Genomic DNA, 15,711 nt, shown 5'->3' on the forward strand with positions numbered 1-15,711 from the left:
TTCTAAAGGGACAGAGGGTCACTGCCCGCGAGTCAAATATAACATCCATCCCTATTTCTGCTCTATTTCCTGTAGTGCAGTAATAACTTTCATTTCAGCCACATAGTTTGAGCCAATATATCTCAAATTAAGGAATCTCATATAACCTGTTCTTCATTGAATTCTCCAAATTAAATTACCCCAGGCTTCCAGTAAGGCACAGCCCTTCTCCCTTATTACCTAGCCTGTCTCTCTCCATCTGCACGTGGCACATTCCCTTGTTTCCAGAATGAAGGCAAGGGTCCTGCTCCAGCTACAGCCAGAATGAGACTTGCTGCTCCTCTTCAACCAAACGAAGAGGGTATCCGACGAAGTGGGTATTCACCCACGAAAGCTCATGCTCCAATACGTCAGATAGTCTATAAGGTGCCACAGGACTCTTGGCCGCTTCTTCAACCAAAGAAATGCAAGCCTGTCTACCTGAATGACTCGCGCTCGGAGGGGAGAGTTGGCCTATGTGAGTCCCTGTCTTCCAGCCATTCCCCTTCTCATGCCGGCTTCATTTGTCACATTATCAGGTGAGAAAAAAAAGAATTTGTAGGGAGGGGGAATCTGGAGAGTCGAGTTGCAGTGGTGGGATGACTCAGTTTTGCTACTCGAGTAAACATTTCAGCAAATGTAGGCAATGGTCAGAGTGGTCTTTTTACAGTATGTTAGCAGCAATATATATGCCATTAATCATTGCATTTTGTTCTGATTGGTATCTGATCTGGAATCTGAGTTAAAGGAACTAGCATAGCTTCATATATCTTGTATCTTTTGGCTCATACAGTACTGGCTCAAGTTTCCTGCATTTCGTAAAATCAGGAGCCTTTCAGCATCCAAAAAAAGAACAGGAGGACTTGTGGCACCTTAGAGACTAACAAATTTATTTGAGCATAAGCTTTTCTGAGCTACAGCTCACTTCATCCAACTCATTCATAGAGGATGTAATCTCTTGGCACAGGCTCTTTCCTCACTTCTGGGATACTTCTATTGTTCAATCTCTGTAGATTCCTTAATACATCTTTCTTTTGGTAATTTTCAGTAAGGCTGCCCTTTGATGACTGAGGTGACTGGATGTCAGCCAGGCACTGTTAATTGAATTAAAATGTATCTGAATCTTAATTGCAGGTACATCCCTCCGATTTTCTCCTCCACTTCTATGAGCAGCAGTAAAAGGCATACTGTAGGCTCACTGCACCATCATTCTGCCTTTTCCACCTTTAAATCCTCAGTTTGTCTCATTACTTCCCTCCCTCCCTTCCATGAATTTGTATTAGGACCCTAGGAATGAAAGGAATTATTATAGGGAGGTCAAAAGGAGCAATGAGATAATAGAGAAAGACAACGTAGGCTGGATATCAGGGAAAGCTTCCTGGCAGAGAGATGTGTCAGACTGTTACTCTGAAGGAAGGCCATGGTAACCATTTAACAAGCAAAATTCTACAACTCTGGTGTGGGCTTGGGTCATCAGGTTTTGTTAGGAAACATACATGTGTAAAGGTACATTCACCTCAAGTGCCACTGACAGGCTGGGTGAGGTACCGTAATCCTTTCGTCATGCCTGGTGCTCCCTGAAGGCTGCTGGCCAACCTTGACTGGTCTTCAGTGGCTTGGACCTCCTCTGGCCAAGAAACAAAGTCCAAGATGTTAGAGTCCGTTGGTCCTCACTAGAGTCTTCAGCCCAGCTCTGGGCCCTTGAAATTCAGCCCTTTGTTCAGGCTCCCAAATAAGCCCTGTCCCCTTTTGGGGTTTATGCCACTTTACCTGTGGTGGTTACAGGAACCTGGGCCTGCCCACTAGTCCAGGTTCCAACTCAGGGACTGAATACACAGCAGCCACATACTGCTCAACTTCAATCCACGGCTGCTATTTTCCTGGGCCTCTTCTAGGGTGACCAGATAGCAAGTGTGAAAAATTGGGACAAGCAGGGTGGGGAGTGGGGGGGGAAATAGGTGCCTATGTAAGAAAAAGCTCCAAAAATTGGGACTGTCCCTATAAAATCAGGACATCTGGTCACCCTAGCCTCTTCTTACCGGGCCCTTTTATCTCTAGGCTTATCTCAGGACCAACATCCTCAGATTCTTGGCTCTCTGCACTCCTGCCTATGTAAGGTCAGCCAACCATAACTGTCTGATTATTGGACTCCTTCGGCCAGACAGGACCACCCTTCTTTACTCCACTAGTCCCAGCCAGCAACTGAAATGCTAAAAGTCAAGTAGCTCCTTTTATCTGGGACAGCAGGCTTCTAATTGGCTGTTGCTAGTCCCACTAGCTCTAGAAGGACCAGGTTTCTGTAGATTCCAAAATGGCTGCTCCAGAGGGCCCTCTCTAGGCAGGCCTTGAGGATCCACCTTCACTGCTCCGCTTCTCTCACATTGCTGCTTCCCAGGGCAAGGTGTAGGAAGACTGCAGTGTCTCCTGTAGGGAGCTGGAAAGGCCAGGTACACCCCATCAGATGGTAATTCTTATGTTTCATTTGAGCACTGGCCATCTATTACTGTCCTTTGTCTAGCATGAATTCCCTGTTGAGACTGTTGACCTGATGCTGCTCCCTCTGAAATCAAGGCAAAACTCCACTGGAGGAGGAAGTCAACAAAGTTCAATGATTTTTTTCTTCTTTCAGATCATTGATAAAGATATTAAATAGTGTACAGCCAAGAACCAAACCTTGTGGGACCCCACAGAAAACAGACCAGCTCGGTGACTGTGATGTTGCACTCCATAATGTTTTATGGAAATATGCTTATGAGTGTGAATATAGTGTAACTGGAATATGCTTTATGCAAAAGGTCTCCTGTAAGGTATCATTACAAAGGTTATAAACTACTGAATATATTACTCCTATTTGTATGCATGTATCTTTCTTGTATATGAAGCTAGAAATATAAAGTATAACTCTGAGGTCCTATTGCAATTATGCAAAGTGTGGGCCATTAATGGTGGTTTAGAATCTTGATGGCTCCCATTGACTAGGACAACTGGTTATAAATGGTTTATTTACCTGCAAGCCTTCTTGTGGACGTGGGGGCCAGCCTATGGGTAATGAAGAATGAGGTCTTACAGTGACATGTGACCATGTCACCTGATACTGGAATACATCTTAAACCTGGTGCTTTTCCATTTAGAAGGGGTGGGGACCCAGAGAGACAAAAGATTCCTGCCTTGTCCCAAAGCTCTAAAAGTGGGTGGGACAGAACAAAGAGGGCTGCCAGTCATGAGAAAACCCCTAGTTACCGCCTGATCTGGAACTAACAAGGACTGTACCAGGGGAAAGGACTGGGCCCAGACTAGGAAGGAGTCTAGTCTGTGAAAGAAGCTTATTGGAACATCACTGAGGGTGAGATATTATCTGTAATCAGTTTCTTAAAGTATTAGGTTTAGACTTGCATGTTTTTGTTTTATTTTGCTTAGTGACTTACTTTGTTCTGTCTGTTATTACTTGAAACCACTCAAATCCTACTTTTTATTCTTAATCAAATCAATTTTGTTTATTAATAGAACCCAGAGTAAGTGATTAATACCTGGGGGAGCAAACAGCTGTGCATATCTCTCTATCAGTGATATAGAGGGTGAAAAATTTATGAGTTTACCCTATATAAGCTTTATACAGAGTAAAACGGATTTATTTGGGGTTTGGATCCCTTTGGAAGCTGGGTATCTGGGTGCTGTAGATAGGTGACCTGCTGAGCAGTTTTTGGTTAAAGTCTGCAGCTTTGGGGGTGTGGATCAGACCTGGGTCTGTGTTGCAGCAGGCTAGCATGTCTGGCTCAACAAGGCAGGGTTCTGGACTTCCAAGCTGGCAGGGAAAACGGGTTCAGAGGTAATCTCAGCACATCAGGTGACAGTACCAAGGGAGTCTCTGTGACCAAACCCATCACAGTGATGATGCCCTATTTACAGTTACACTTTGAGACCTATCAGTTAGCCAGTTTTTAATCAATTTTATATTGTTCTAATCTTTTAGCCAAAATGTTGTGCCATACCAGGTCAAATGTCTTACAGCAGTCTACGTATATTATGTCAATGTTATTCCTTTATCAACCAAGCTTGTAGTCTCAACCAAAAAAAGATATCCAGTTAGTTTGACAGGATCTATTTGCCATAAACCCACGTGGATTTGCATTAATTACATTACCTGACTTTAGTTCTTTATTAACGGAATCCTGCTATCAGCCACGCCGTGATCTTGTAATCAATAAACCACTGGGCAGTTTGGGTTGCTTCTCAGCCTGCCAGTCATGTTCTAATTGATACTGCATTCACATAATCAAGTTTTGATTGCAGCAACATTACTGTAAAGAGCAGTCACAAAATGTCATCTTCTCCAGCTGCTGTTAATAAGACAGGTTCAGAAGAGGATGAATGAATCCAGTTCTGCAACAGGACCAACTGGTGTGACAGGCGATGCATCCAGGAAACCTGTCACAGGCACTTTGGTTTTATTTTTCAAAGTCCAGTTGTGCAAGTGTCCTCTCCCATCTGCAGCCCAGACACAGAGAACCACTCTATGGATGGGAACCATGGACCCCATTTTGCAATTACACACTGGACTCCCAGGACTAGATATTACTTAAAATGTAAATGTTAAGTACTACCTAAAGGCCACAATCAAATTGGGTCCTATTGTGCTAGGTGCTGTACAGACATACAAGTGATATAACCCACTGCTGAAGTGTGCCTGCTGGGACACTTACAGGAAGTGCTTGCAATGAAAAGTTGGGTACTGCTCACCCTTGAAATCTGAGCTCCTCATGTCTATAGGAAACCTGGAGGTGGAGGAGGTATGTATGTATTTGTCACAGGACGCACCACTCACCACCTGACTGGCAACTTCTCCAGGTACTCTGGTGATTAGCACGAGGCTGACACCTCTTTCCCCCATTCACAGCTGTCACACTGGCAGTGTTCAGAGTGGTAGCCGTGTTAGTCTGTATCAGCAAAAAGAACAAGGAGTACTTGTGGCACCTTAGAGACTAACAAATTTATTAGAGCATAAGCTTTCATGGGCTAAAACCCACTTCATCGGATGCATGCAGTGGAAAATACAGTAGGAAGATATATATACACACACAGAGAACATGAAAAAATGGGTGTTGCCATACCCACTATAACGAGATTGATCAGTTAAGGTGGGCTATTATCAGCAGGAGAAAAAAAACCTTTTGTAGTGATAATCAGGATGGCTCATTTCCAACAGTTGACAAGAAGGTGTGAGTAACAGTAGGGGGGAAAATAAACAAGGGGAAATAGTTTTACTTTGTGTAATGACCCATCCACTCCCAGTCTTTGTTGAAGCCTAATTTAATGGTGTCCAGTTTGCAAACTAATTCCAATTCAGCAGTTTCTCATTGGAGTCTGTTTCTGAAGTTTTTTTATTGTAGTATTGTGACTTTTAGGTCTGTAATCGAGTGACCAAAGAGATTGAAGTGTTCTCCAACTGGTTTTTGAATGTTATAATTCTTGACGTCTGATTTGTGTCCATTTATTCTTTTACGTAGAGACTGTCCGGTTTGGCCAATGTACATGGCAGAGGGGCATTTCTGGCACATGATGGCATATATCACATTGGTAGATGTGCAGGTGAACAAGCCTCAGATAGTGTGGCTGATGTGATTAGGTCCTATGATGGTGTCCCCTGAATATATATGTGGACAGAGTTGGCAATGGGCTTTGTTGCAAGGATAGGTTCCTGGGTTAGTGTTTTTATTGTGTGGTGTGTGGTTGCTAGTAAGTATTTGCTTCAGGTTGGGGGGCCTGTCTGTTGGTGTCCCCCCCACCCCCATTAAGGGGGAGATTTCGCTCCTCAATAATCCTAGGCAGTCCTCTCACTCAGTGCCTCAGTGCCACTCGCCCAGTGGCTGGTCAGGGAAACTGTCTCTCTGGCCTCACTACACTTCCTGCCACTGGGTCCCCTTTTCTTCCTGGATGTACCAGTTCCCAAAGCCTCCTCCCTCATCCCAGGGAGTGACTGCAGACTTCAGCCTGCCCAGAGTGTCTGTCTTTTCCTAGCAGCTCCTTCTGCTTTCAGCTCTTCGGCTTTTCTAGGCCCCACCTATTCCTCCACAGCTGAGCCTCCTTAATCAGCTGCCTAATGGGTTAATTGGCCCATCTGGCCTTCATTCAACCCTGCAGGGTGAGTGTGGGGCAGTCACCCTGTCACAGTGTATAATGAAATGCTGCATAATTAACATAATGTCTTTAATGTGGGCTGCTATTGAGTCATCTGACACAGATGACAGCCACAGCAGAAGTGAGGCCAAAGGTGTCTGACAGCTGGAGAAGCCATTTCTTATAAGTATTCTTTGATGCTATGAATATGATCCTAGTTACACTGCCAGAAAAGAGAAGGGAGCATTGCCAGCAGATTGAGGGAAGTGATTATTCCCCTCTATTTGGCACTGGTGAGGCCACATCCGGAGTTTTGGGCCCCCCCACTACAGAAGGGATGTGGACAAATGGGAGAGAGTCCAGCAGAGGGCAACAAAAATTATTAGGGGGCTGGAGCACATGACTTATGAGGAGAGGCTGTCGGAACTGGGTTTATTTAGTTGGCAGAAGAGAAGAATGAGGGGGGATTTGATAGCAGCCTTCAACTACCTGAAGGTAGGTTCCAAACAGGATGGAGCTCGACTGTTTAAAGTGGTGGCAGATGACAGAACAAGGAGTAATGGTCTCAAGTTGCAGTGTGGGAGGTCAGGGTTGGATATTAGGAAACACTAGTTCACTAGGAGGGTGGTGAAGCACTGGAATGGGTTACCTAGGGAGGTGGTGGAATCTCCTTCCTTAGAGGTTTTTAAGGCCTGACCTGACAAAGCCCTGGCTGGGATGATTTAGTTGCTGTTGAGCAGGGGGTTGGACTAGATGACCTCCTGAGGTCTCTTCCTAATCTTCTATGATTCTAAGGGGCAACAACAATTACACAACCCAAACCTGAATCCAGGGCCCAGCATCCAGCCCTGCTCTCTGACAGGGCAAGAAGGTCTCCCCAAGCCCATATGCTGAACTCAAACAGGGAATTCCAGGCACAACCCCTGGTCTGGATCTGCATGTCCCAATTAGGGCCCAATATGTAATGATCCAGGCTGAGTCATTGAGTCTCAGCCCGCATTTGGGGGGTTGAGGTTTTCAAGTTCAGACCCAAACCTAGACCTTGTTTTGTGGTATGAACCCAACCCTATTTGTATTTGAATAATATTTACATATTGTCAACGAAAAAGGCTTGGACTGGCAGAGAAAGTGAGTGAAAGGACAGTGCATGGGTCCAAACCCACATATCAATGAATTTGTATTTTTCTTGGGTTTATTTGTCTCAGGGAGTTTATTTGTCTCAGGGCTGAGAGAGCGAAAGCATGAATACTGCCATCTTGGCAGACACCAGGGACTGAACCAGGGCCCTCCAGAGCTAAAAACATGTCCACATTTCAATCAGACACCCAGGACTGTCCACGCCAGCTGACTTGGGCTTGGGGGCTCAGGCTAAGGAGATATTTAATTGCGCTATAGATATTTGGGCTTGAGCTGGAGCCCAAGCTCTGGGACCCTCACATCTCGCAAAGTCCTAGAACTTGGGCTCCAGCTGGAACCTGAATATCTATGCTGCAATTAAACAGTCCCTTAGTCTGAGCCCCTTAGCCAGAGTCAGCTGGCATGGACCCGTCATGGGTGTCTCATTACAGTGTAGACATACTATATACCTTGAGCTAAAGAGCCAGGCTGTCTAGCTGTTGGATGTACCAGACACACATCCTCTGCAGATAAGGCACCGGTGGGGGAAGGAAAGGAGGAGATAGACATAACACACTGAGCAGTGAGTTACATGAGATCTTGCCATCTCACGATATTTCCATCATTTATGACCTCGGCATGTGTTGAAGAGACCACGTCTCAAAATATTTTGGCCTCATAAGTGTCTTCATGGGACACGGGAAAAGCATTATCTAAATAAACAGATATTAGACTCCACACACACCATTCGACAGTGACACAAAAGTGCTAGAATACATTCACCTCTTGCGCTAGTGCTAATTCATCTGATTGAAGGGAAATGGGGGAGCACCACTCTTAGATAATAAGGGAGATCATGCATTGACATGTCCCACATTCTGTTTCCCCCTCTAGTCCTCTCATCAGGCAGAACATGCAGACAGGCTCCAGATCTGTACCTTCATATTATCAAAAAATCTAGTGTGCCTGTGGGATATGAACATACACCTGTAATCAGCATGTGCAAAGAGGTGGTATTTAATCTTAGGAGCAGGCAAGGAAGATGGGCTTTAAGAGAGGTATTTATGATTAAGTGCGTAGGCAATGAGTGAGAGGCACATTGGAATGCATAGATAACATTAGATTAGATTAAATTAGATTATGAAGAATACCGTAAGAACTAGGGCCTAGACCGTTAGATGTGGCTAAGGAGCACAGAGTGTACCTCACAAGGAGAATGGACAAACTGCTCAGAGCCACTTTTAGGCTCCCCTGATCCTGGACTAGCTAAGTGCCAGTCAGGTCTCTGGGACAGATTACGGTAGTCTGAGGGTTGTCCTACTTTATGGCATCTGCTAATGGCTCAATATGGCAACCAGAGATTGCTGAAGAAGCAGGTGGACCGTAGAGTTCCATTCAGTCAGTAAAGTTTAAGTTTCAGGTTTCATAAACTTTTGAGCTTTGTGAAACATTTCCCCTTTAGATTAAACATTTTTTTCCAGGATAAAAATACGTCTAACTATGCCAGAGTCTGCACTATGCCAACAATAATAGCATCTCATTTGAAATGAACGCTTGGACAGTTTCTAGGATGACATGGGAAATAAATTAAAAGCAAACACACACACAGCAGCCTGGAACATAGTTTATCTTGGTGTCTGCCTATTGACAAATAGAAGGTGAGCTTCTGAGCCTCCAAGTTCTAGTCTGTTAGAGCCCATTGTTTCTGAAAAAAGAAAAGGAGGACTTGTGGCACCTTAGAGACTAACCAATTTATTTGAGCATGAGCTTTCGTGAGCCACAGCTCACTTCATCGGGTGCATACCATGGAAACTGCAGAAGACATTATATACACACAGAGACCATGAAACAATACCTCCTCCCAACCCACTGTCCTGCTGGTAATAGCTTATCTAAAGTGATCATCAAGTTGGGCCATTTCCAGCACACATCCATTTGTGCTGGAAATGGCCCAACTTGATGGCCAGTGGGGTGGGAGGAGGTATTGTTTCATGGTCTCTGTGTGTATATAATGTCTTCTGCAGTTTCCACGGTATGTATCCGATGAAGTGAGCTGTAGCTCACGAAAGCTCATGCTCAAATAAATTGGTTAGTCTCAAAGGTGCCACAAGTCCTCCTTTTCTCTTCACCTTTTAATAGGGTCATGCCCAGTCTAGCATCACCCCCCTCTGCTGCCTCATTTTACCTTTTATCACACATCAAAAACCAGCACAGCTGGTGTTTTCACACTGCTGCTCCCCTTCTAGCTCTGTTTTGTTGCCATGTAGTAGCACTCTTTCAGCCCTCTTCCACAGGCTCAGTTAGATTTTTTAGTTTATAACAGACTTCAGCAGCCACATGACCCACTCTTTGGATTCTTTATCAGGGCTTATGTTTCCCTGCAACCCTCCTAGCTGACGGCTACTCCTTACAGACTTGCATTCCCCAGGCCCTTTACCTGAGAGCTAAGAGGACTCTCCACCTACATCACAGCTCAAACAGCTTTCCTTCACCTTGTGAATCTCTCCCTTTCTGACCTCTGACTGCCATTTCTGTCTCCTAGCAGGTCTGATTCTGAACCACATACACCAACTGCACAACCCCTGGACTCATTCCCTTCACCTGTGGAGGTGAGCTATCCCTGGCTCAGATGAGGCTGAGCCCCAACCCTCTTAAAGGGCCAGCTCACACTGTGACACATCTGAATAGAGCAAAGAAAGCTCACCTAATTCTGAGAAAAATTGATAATTCCCACCTTTTTATTCTGTTCCCTTAATGGGAGGGCAGAATGTTACTTAGTGCAGTTAATGACAGCTGCATTTAAATCAAATATAAAGAAATACAAATTCACCTAAAGCTGAAAAGTCCATCCATGGACTTGCTTGTCTCTTATACCCAGATCAACAAAGGGACTTATGTATTGTGAAATCAAACTTTTAGGCACTTGGCCATCCAGTACAATATACAGACCCTAGATTAGGCACCTAGACTTCCTGTATAATGAGTGGTGAGAGATAGGCACCTAAGAATTGGATCCACAAAAGCCAGCAAGTTAGGCAGGGAGCTGCCTAAGTTAGCCAATAGCAGATGCTGATGAGAGGGGTGTGTGCTAAGCCCTGCTCCCTCCAGGGAATTAGGAACCTAAGGCAAGCTGGACTGAGATGCCTGTCTCTGCTTAGGATCCACAGCTCAGAACCCTCTGCTAGAGAGAGGTACCTAAGCCACTTCTTGCAAGAACAAGGGGGAAAAGGCCTGCATTATGATCTTTAGGTTAGCAGTTAGAGAGTTGATGTGGGACGCCCTACTTCAATCTCGCATCTCCCCATCTCTCAGGGGAGTGCTGCAGTGATGTGAGCACTCAGCTGTGAAAAGTGACTGAAAGTTCATAAGCTGTCACAATACCCTATGCAACTAAATGTTGATGCAGAAAGGTCCAAAAGGGAGACAAACTGAATTACTCTAAACAAAAGGACCTACTGATATAACTCAGGTTTCAGAGTAGCAGCCGTGTTAGTCTGTATTCGCAAAAAGAACAGGAGAACTTGTGGCACCTTAGAGACTAACAAATTTATTTGAGCATAAGCTTTCGTGAGCATGCATCTGATGAAGTGAGCTGTAGCTCACAAAAGCTTATGCTCAAATAAATTTGTTAGTCTCTAAGGTGCCATAAGTACTCCTTTTCTTTTTGCTGATACAACTCAAGGACTCTGTTAAGATCATGCTTGGTAAACAAGAGAAGTGTGGGACTAGAAATCCATGAACCAAAATTGATGTGTGGGAAACGATGCCTAACTAGTGACCCAAATAAAGCAGGGATGGGCTATTCCACCATCACTCCCTTGTGGGGGGGTCTTTAAAAGAAGAGACTGTGTGGGGAAAGCTAGCTATCATGACTGAAAGAAGAGGAAAGAGTAAGCTTCACCATCATAGCTGTGACACCCCCCACCCCACCATCTTCTGGGATCCCAGAGCTGCTGCTTCTCTATCCTGAGAGATGTTCTGGCTAAATTGGCCAGAGAGAGGGAGCCATGACCTCTGCTGACTACAGCTAAATCCTGAACACCACCTGGACTGTGAGACTTTGTCTTCCTGCTCCCACCTCATGTGTCCTTTTATTTCCCTACGTTGTTTCTTCTTTCCTAGCTCTCTCCTTTTTCCTTCTGTCTCCAGATAGATGGCCACAACTTTCTTTTTTCCAACATTTCTGCAAGCCTGTGACTAGAATGCTGCTAGCAGTTTGCCAGCTCTCAGAGTGGTTGATAAACCCATGTGCTGTTCCTGTGTGTTCCCAGCAGGGAAGTGCACATGAAAGTCAACACCAGAGACAGAAGCTGCATTTTCTCTTCGCTATTTTTTATTTTACCTTCTTTTGTGTGTCCCGTTTTACCTTCTCGGAAACGTGTTGAACTTTAACAACAGTTGCAATGGGCTAGAGCTGTCATTGTTTCTAACTTCTCTTTTCGCAAAAAGTTATTACTATCTTTAATACCATAATAAGAGACTGTCAGACAAGGGGTTTTTCCTTCAAAAGACTTTCTCTCCAGCTAAAGGGAACGGGAACAAGGGATGTTGTTAAAATGAAAGCCTTACTTAATGGGGTGTTTGCCCTGGTGCTAGTCCAGCTGAGGTCTCTCTATACTAAGCCCTGCATTGTTTAATGTTGTGCAGTGAGTGACAGGGTTAACACCTTTGACACTTTGGACCCTTTATTGCAGCTAAATTAATAGAACAGTAGCCTAACCACTGGACTATAAAGTCATTCTCACTAGCCCAGTGCATATTCATTTATTTATATGAAGTGGAATGGTTTGAACAGGACAGATTGAAAGAGACTCTGATCATAATATCCCATGAGGCCACTTCCCCAAGGGGTGGGAAACCCAAGTTCATAGAATCATAGAATATCAGGGTTGGAAGGGACCCCTGAAGGTCATCTAGTCCAACCCCCTGCTCGAAGCAGGACCAATTCCCAGTTAAATCATCCCAGCCAGGGCTTTGTCAAGCCTGACCTTAAAAACCTCTAAGGAAGGAGATTCTACCACCTCCCTAGGTAACGCATTCCAGTGTTTCACCACCCTCTTAGTGAAAAAGTTTTTCCTAATATCCAACCTAAACCTCCCCCACTGCAACTTGAGACCATTACTCCTCGTTCTGGCATCTGCTACCATTGAGAACAGTCTAGAGCCATCCTCTTTGGAACCCCCTTTCAGGTAGTTGAAAGCAGCTATCAAATCCCCCCTCATTCTTCTCTTCTCAAATCCCTTTGCCTTAGCAGGCAGAGGGGGGACTTGATTTCAGGACTCCCACCTTCTGGGTGAGTAACCTAACCAACAGGCTAATCGTTTTAAGGGAGGCCTTCTCCCTGACCATTTTATGTGGAGTTAGATTTGCTTAGACCTCATTTACCAGACTGACCTCCACAGGTAAGACAGGTGCAGGAACACCTATCTTCACTGGGTTGAAGGATTGTGCTGAGGCATAGGCATGAGCTAGGGCCCCAGGCACCTAGAATGAGGCAGAAGTGCAGATGCCTAGGCGGAGAAACTTAAGCACCTAGGGAAATTTTACAGCAAAAATTTAAGTGCTGAGTGAGTTTAGGCACCTACAGGGCTTGACAGCAGCTGTGTGGGGGTTTTGTGGATCGCACTAGTACCTAAAACAGATTTAGGTGTCTTAATCTGGTGTTTAGGTGCTCAAATCCTGTAGTGGCTCTGGGATTTAAATGCAGTAGCGGAGCTGTATGGGAGTGGAAGTTTGGGTAAAGATGCTACCTAGAATGAGGCATAAGGATGCCCTCTGCACCCTGTGTGCTTTGCAGAGGTGACTGATGTGCAGCTACTAGAATGAAGAGAGCGATGGTCCCAGAACAGGGTGGGCCAGAGGGACAGAACCCTCCCACTTTTTGAAAATGGACAGGCCTAGCCTGTACACTTTTCTCCATGACGGACCCCACCCCCTTTCCCTTCTCTTCACCCCAATGCCACACCCCCTGGCCAGGCCAGTGTGGAGCCCGGGCAGTTGTGGGAGCCATGCGGACCCTCCACCTGCCCGTGGTGCAGGGGGCCCATGTCTGAGAGCAGCCTGTGTCCTTGGGCTCCCAGCCCAGTGGAGGGTCCATGACTCTGCGCCGGCTCCCCCCAGCTTCCCGCATGGCTCTTTCCACAACCTGGCTCTGGCTGGGGAGGGGTGGGGGGCCTTCAGAGTTGCAGCCTGGGCAGCTGTGGGGAGCTGTGGATGGAAAGCTTCGACACAATTTATGCGGATCTGTTTGGTTGCTTGCTGGTTGGGGTGCGTGAATTCCAAGCCCAGTCTGTCAAAAACTTGATTGCTGGATGAGCTCCATGAGCTGCATCCACCTCAGTCCATGGACACTTGCAGGCCAGGGCAGATCCTAACTTCAGCTGGGTTCTGGATTCTAGTCAAACAGTTCCCCAAAACGTCATTGTCAGTCTGAGTAATTCACACACACACACAGGAGATCAGAGACTCTAACCCTGCCTCAGCATCTAAAAGTGGCAGGGGAATTTAACACCATGTTGCCCAAGTAGCAGTAGTAGCTGTAAAAGCCAGGGCAGGGAAATAGAATCTCATGCCTGAGGGCATCAGCTGTCCATGCAGGATGTGTGTGAGACAGGGAGGAATTCCTTCTGCCTTCCATACAAAGCCCAGTTGGCGAGGTACACTCTGCGGGTGGGGGCTTTGCTTTCCTCTGGAGCATTAGGCAGGAGCCATAGCAGCTGAGGCAGGCTATGGGACTGGTTGGATTATTGGTCCAGTCTGGTAGGTCTGAGCTCGGAGTTGCTCAAACAGGATTTGCAGCCTGAAAGAGTAGAGTACGATCCTTTGAGAGAGAGAGAGAGAGAGAGAGAGAGAGAGAACAACAAGAAGCTGAGAAGGGATTAGATTCATGCTTCACTGGCTTCTCCAAATTAAACCAACTTCTCAGTCAGTGAACTTACTTCTCCCGGAGTCCTCCTTATAGTCTAATCATGTGCTGGTAGTTTTCCTCTCCACCCCGCTGACTGGGTCAAATTCTTTCCAAATCCTTTTTTCACAAAAGTGAAAAAAATTATACAGACACCAATCCAGAGCTTCCTGGGGTCCTCTTTTACAGGCGTAACCCCAGTTGTGGAGAGATTAACTCTTACTGCAGAAATACCAGACTCTGAAAACAAATCAAGTGGCCTGTCATTCTAGACTTGCTTGGAATATTTAGCAATGGCAATCAAGGGCTGGGAAGGGGGTCAGGTCTTCCTCTCTACACTAATGACAAATTTTCCAGTACTTATAATAAAGAGGTTTTATAAGCACTTTTAAACAAAAGAGGAATGCTCCTTTCTTTGTCTAAAGCCAATATGCAGATTTCCATGGTGCAGATCAGATCAATTCAAGGGCTCTTTAGGGACAAGCAAATTCTTTAACTGGAAAAAGGTACTTCCAAGAAGGAATCTTTCTGTTCTGCTGTCCACTCTAACTTACTATTCAGCCTCACTTCCCAGAAACAGCATGAATCATAATAGTCAAACAGAGCCCATCTGCAAATATCTGGGCTTCCATAACTGATAAGGAATGTAATAGATAAAATACTTAAGAAACAGCTTCCAAAGAGAGACCCTCACTTTATAAACAGTTTTCCTCAATTTTACATTTTATATTCTTTATCACCGCATCTCTTTTTTTCTTATTTCCCTTCCTGTGCATTTATTCCAACCATGATTATGACCTACTGCAATGTTAGCTGCATTAATGTAAAATATTTGCACAACTGTTGAATTATTATGTCTATTAGAGAATCGGAGCTGATTCAAATGGGTGATTTACTAATAGTTTTACCAAGTGACCGATCGGGGGTACAGAATGAGTAAATGAAAGTTATTTTGGGGTTTGTTTTTGTTTTTTTGAGAGAGAAGCTAAACAGGTATGGATTGGAGCCAGCAAAATCTTTCCAATTTACCTTTTGCTAGCAGCAGCAAAAATTAACAATGAGAATCTCTTGCATTCTTATAGTTCTTTTCATACCAAGAGACCCTGAAGCACTTTAAAAAAACAAAACAAACTGCACAGACGCACAGGTGGAGAAAAGGGGACAGTTGCATATAGGAGAGTCTATGTCTATCTGGTTATTTGTATTCTTGCCGTATCTACCATGTGCTGGGCACCCACTCCTCGCCCTGAAAAGATTATAGTTGTTGAAGTCAGTAGACAAGGATTCAGCACCTCTAGAAGTCAGGGTACTTTCATTTAGGTGCTGACGTGGATTTGGGAGCCCAACTTTAAGAACCCAGGTTTGACAATTTAGGCCTAAAAAGTTTAATTACCACATAAAGGCCATATTCTAGCCTTGATCTTTGTGCAAACTTCCCACTGCTATCAGTGGGAGGGGAGTATATGGCTCTAACTTTGTAGACCAGGCCAATTAATCATAATAAAAAATGTATTCAAATAGCATTCAAAGAATGGGTTTCACACCCTGATCTAATCTCT

Source organism: Lepidochelys kempii, chromosome 9, assembly GCF_965140285.1.
Source record: "Lepidochelys kempii isolate rLepKem1 chromosome 9, rLepKem1.hap1, whole genome shotgun sequence".
In the NCBI taxonomy this organism is placed as follows: Eukaryota; Metazoa; Chordata; order Testudines; family Cheloniidae; genus Lepidochelys; species Lepidochelys kempii.